The 5000-nt window shown below is 34.5% G+C and overlaps 4 non-coding genes across 4 annotated transcripts; all 4 read left to right on the forward strand.

Moving 5' to 3' along the window:
- Positions 1 to 933: 933 nt before the first annotated feature.
- On the forward strand, positions 934 to 1005 carry TRNAQ-UUG (transfer RNA glutamine (anticodon UUG)). Its single transcript has one exon. It is a non-coding gene; the product is annotated as a tRNA-Gln (tRNA).
- Positions 1006 to 2094: 1089 nt separating this feature from the next.
- TRNAQ-UUG (transfer RNA glutamine (anticodon UUG)) lies at positions 2095 to 2166 on the forward strand. Its single transcript has one exon. It is a non-coding gene; the product is annotated as a tRNA-Gln (tRNA).
- A 1090-nt stretch (positions 2167 to 3256) lies between these two features.
- TRNAQ-UUG (transfer RNA glutamine (anticodon UUG)) lies at positions 3257 to 3328 on the forward strand. The gene has a single exon. It is a non-coding gene; the product is annotated as a tRNA-Gln (tRNA).
- Positions 3329 to 4417: 1089 nt separating this feature from the next.
- On the forward strand, positions 4418 to 4489 carry TRNAQ-UUG (transfer RNA glutamine (anticodon UUG)). Its single transcript has one exon. It is a non-coding gene; the product is annotated as a tRNA-Gln (tRNA).
- The last annotated feature ends 511 nt before the right edge of the window (positions 4490 to 5000 follow it).

A 5000-nucleotide genomic window follows, 5' to 3' on the forward strand; every position in this document is an offset into this window, starting at 1 on the left:
CATTTTTACATCTAAAAAAACAAGGAAACAATTTAAGTGTCAAAAGTTAAACTTAATACATTCAGAAATATAATCACTTGCTTCTTTAGGGAAACTGTAATTCTTCATCCTATGATATAGAAACATTGATTGATATATTTTTTCATAAGATTGCTCGCAATTTAAAAAGCCGAATGAACAATACCCCAAGCATGTCTTCTTCTGTAGTTCTGTACATTGCAAACCAATAGCAGATTCCTTAAGTTTTACTTTCCTTGGATATAGAATCAAAAGTGTCAAATAAACGTCTGATTTGTTTAAAGAGAATGTAAAAGCTAGTTTAGTGGTAAGATATGAGTCTTGAGCCTGATTCCTCCAAATGCTAGGTTATCTTTTACAAGAGGCATTTCTGCTATATGGGCTCAAATGTCCAAGGCTTTTAAAATGCTTGTCACAGACTTCAAAGATAAAATTGTTTGATGCTTTTGGTGTAGGGTTTGCTTTGAGATTGTCGTTACCCGCCTCACTTGGACCGGATGAACGAAGAGCACCCGTTGGTTGAGAAAACATGAAAATTGTGATCACGTGAATTCACGTAGACATTATTCACCTATTGTGATTAGAGGAATAAGACATATCAAGATGTGAGAGATTTGGAAAGCATGATAATAGTATTTATAAAAGAATGTGGTGTTAAAAGGTGTAAAAAACTGGAAGTCATTTTGAGTTCTTGGCCAGTGAACAAAACAAAGTTAAAATTCAAGTTACTTTTGACTTTTTTCTGTTGGTAAAATGCAGAGCAAAGCTAAAGATGATCATCAGCATCTATAAAACTATAATGCCACCCTTTTTTTCTATTTATGTTGGAGGAGGGTATTTGTGATGTCATAGTTATCACTCGCACTCTTCACACCAGTGTTCGGAGCAAATGAAAAAAATCCAGTCACCACCAGTGGTTCCATGGTGTAATGGTTAGCACTCTGGACTTTGAATCCAGCGATCCGAGTTCAAATCTCGGTGGAACCTTTCCTTTAGATAGCATTATTCTTAAGAAGCTAATATGTTAATTGGTCTGCGTGAAAAATAGTTCATGTCAAACATTTTAGAAGTCCCTAAATCATAATGTTCTTCCATAAAAGCATGAGCAACAGTCAGACAAATTTGCAAATTTGTCTTCATTTCCCATTTTTACATCTAAAAAAACAAGGAAACAATTTAAGTGTCAAAAGTTAAACTTAATACATTCAGAAATATAATCACTTGCTTCTTTAGGGAAACTGTAATTCTTCATCCTATGATATAGAAACATTGATTGATATATTTTTTCATAAGATTGCTCGCAATTTAAAAAGCCGAATGAACAATACCCCAAGCATGTCTTCTTCTGTAGTTCTGTACATTGCAAACCAATAGCAGATTCCTTAAGTTTTACTTTCCTTGGATATAGAATCAAAAGTGTCAAATAAACGTCTGATTTGTTTAAAGAGAATGTAAAAGCTAGTTTAGTGGTAAGATATGAGTCTTGAGCCTGATTCCTCCAAATGCTAGGTTATCTTTTACAAGAGGCATTTCTGCTATATGGGCTCAAATGTCCAAGGCTTTTAAAATGCTTGTCACAGACTTCAAAGATAAAATTGTTTGATGCTTTTGGTGTAGGGTTTGCTTTGAGATTGTCGTTACCCGCCTCACTTGGACCGGATGAACGAAGAGCACCCGTTGGTTGAGAAAACATGAAAATTGTGATCACGTGAATTCACGTAGACATTATTCACCTATTGTGATTAGAGGAATAAGACATATCAAGATGTGAGAGAGTTGGAAAGCATGATAATAGTATTTATAAAAGAATGTGGTGTTAAAAGGTGTAAAAAACTGGAAGTCATTTTGAGTTCTTGGCCAGTGAACAAAACAAAGTTAAAATTCAAGTTACTTTTGACTTTTTTCTGTTGGTAAAATGCAGAGCAAAGCTAAAGATGATCATCAGCATCTATAAAACTATAATGCCACCCTTTTTTCTATTTATGTTGGAGGAGGGTATTTGTGATGTCATAGTTATCACTCGCACTCTTCACACCAGTGTTCGGAGCCAATGAAAAAAACCAAGTCACCACCAGTGGTTCCATGGTGTAATGGTTAGCACTCTGGACTTTGAATCCAACGATCCGAGTTCAAATCTCGGTGGAACCTTTCCTATAGATAGCATTAATCTTAAGAAGCTAATATGTCAATTGGTCTGTGTGAAAAATAGTTCATGTCAAACATTTTAGAAGTCCCTAAATCATAATGTTCTTCCATAAAAGCATGAGCAACAGTCAGCCAAATTTGCAAATTTGTCTTCATTTCCCATTTTTACATCTAAAAAAACAAGGAAACAATTTAAGTGTCAAAAGTTAAACTTAATACATTCAGAAATATAATCACTTGCTCCTTTAGGGAAACTGTAATACTTCATCCTATGATATAGAAACATTGATTGATATATTTTTTCATAAGATTGCTCGCAATTTAAAAAGCCGAATGAACAATACCCCAAGCATGTCTTCTTCTGTAGTTCTGTATATTGCAAACCAATAGCAGATTCCTTAAGTTTTACTTTCCTTGGATATAGAATCAAAAGTGTCAAATAAACGTCTGATTTGTTTAAAGAGAATGTAAAAGCTAGTTTAGTGGTAAGATATGAGTCTTGAGCCTGATTCCTCCAAATGCTAGGTTATCTTTTACAAGAGGCATTTCTGCTATATGGGCTCAAATGTCCAAGGCTTTTAAAATGCTTGTCACAGACTTCAAAGATAAAATTGTTTGATGCTTTTGGTGTAGGGTTTGCTTTGAGATTGTCGTTACCCGCCTCACTTGGACCGGATGAACGAAGAGCACCCGTTGGTTGAGAAAACATAAAAATTGTGATCACGTGAATTCACGTAGACATTATTCACCTATTGTGATTAGAGGAATAAGACATATCAAGATGTGAGAGAGTTGGAAAGCATGATAATAGTATTTATAAAAGAATGTGGTGTTAAAAGGTGTAAAAAACTGGAAGTCATTTTGAGTTCTTGGCCAGTGAACAAAACAAAGTTAAAATTCAAGTTACTTTTGACTTTTTTCTGTTGGTAAAATGCAGAGCAAAGCTAAAGATGATCATCAGCATCTATAAAACTATAATGCCACCCTTTTTTTCTATTTATGTTGGAGGAGGGTATTTGTGATGTCATAGTTATCACTCGCACTCTTCACACCAGTGTTCGGAGCCAATGAAAAAAACCAAGTCACCACCAGTGGTTCCATGGTGTAATGGTTAGCACTCTGGACTTTGAATCCAGCGATCCGAGTTCAAATCTCGGTGGAACCTTTCCTTTAGATAGCATTATTCTTAAGAAGCTAATATGTCAATTGGTCTGCGTGAAAAATAGTTCATGTCAAACATTTTAGAAGTCCCTAAATCATAATGTTCTTCCATAAAAGCATGAGCAACAGTCAGCCAAATTTGCAAATTTGTCTTCATTTCCCATTTTTACATCTAAAAAAACAAGGAAACAATTTAAGTGTCAAAAGTTAAACTTAATACATTCAGAAATATAATCACTTGCTTCTTTAGGGAAACTGTAATTCTTCATCCTATGATATAGAAACATTGATTGATATATTTTTTCATAAGATTGCTCGCAATTTAAAAAGCCGAATGAACAATACCCCAAGCATGTCTTCTTCTGTAGTTCTGTACATTGCAAACCAATAGCAGATTCCTTAAGTTTTACTTTCCTTGGATATAGAATCAAAAGTGTCAAATAAACGTCTGATTTGTTTAAAGAGAATGTAAAAGCTAGTTTAGTGGTAAGATATGAGTCTTGAGCCTGATTCCTCCAAATGCTAGGTTATCTTTTACAAGAGGCATTTCTGCTATATGGGCTCAAATGTCCAAGGCTTTTAAAATGCTTGTCACAGACTTCAAAGATAAAATTGTTTGATGCTTTTGGTGTAGGGTTTGCTTTGAGATTGTCGTTACCCGCCTCACTTGGACCGGATGAACGAAGAGCACCCGTTGGTTGAGAAAACATGAAAATTGTGATCACGTGAATTCACGTAGACATTATTCACCTATTGTGATTAGAGGAATAAGACATATCAAGATGTGAGAGAGTTGGAAAGCATGATAATAGTATTTATAAAAGAATGTGGTGTTAAAAGGTGTAAAAAACTGGAAGTCATTTTGAGTTCTTGGCCAGTGAACAAAACAAAGTTAAAATTCAAGTTACTTTTGACTTTTTTCTGTTGGTAAAATGCAGAGCAAAGCTAAAGATGATCATCAGCATCTATAAAACTATAATGCCACCCTTTTTTCTATTTATGTTGGAGGAGGGTATTTGTGATGTCATAGTTATCACTCGCACTCTTCACACCAGTGTTCGGAGCCAATGAAAAAAACCAAGTCACCACCAGTGGTTCCATGGTGTAATGGTTAGCACTCTGGACTTTGAATCCAACGATCCGAGTTCAAATCTCGGTGGAACCTTTCCTATAGATAGCATTAATCTTAAGAAGCTAATATGTCAATTGGTCTGTGTGAAAAATAGTTCATGTCAAACATTTTAGAAGTCCCTAAATCATAATGTTCTTCCATAAAAGCATGAGCAACAGTCAGCCAAATTTGCAAATTTGTCTTCATTTCCCATTTTTACATCTAAAAAAACAAGGAAACAATTTAAGTGTCAAAAGTTAAACTTAATACATTCAGAAATATAATCACTTGCTCCTTTAGGGAAACTGTAATACTTCATCCTATGATATAGAAACATTGATTGATATATTTTTTCATAAGATTGCTCGCAATTTAAAAAGCCGAATGAACAATACCCCAAGCATGTCTTCTTCTGTAGTTCTGTATATTGCAAACCAATAGCAGATTCCTTAAGTTTTACTTTCCTTGGATATAGAATCAAAAGTGTCAAATAAACGTCTGATTTGTTTAAAGAGAATGTAAAAGCTAGTTTAGTGGTAAGATATGAGTCTTGAGCCTGATTCCT

The sequence above is a fragment of the Pelobates fuscus genome, chromosome 12 (genome assembly GCF_036172605.1).
Source record: "Pelobates fuscus isolate aPelFus1 chromosome 12, aPelFus1.pri, whole genome shotgun sequence".
NCBI classification, from domain to species: Eukaryota; Metazoa; Chordata; class Amphibia; order Anura; family Pelobatidae; genus Pelobates; species Pelobates fuscus.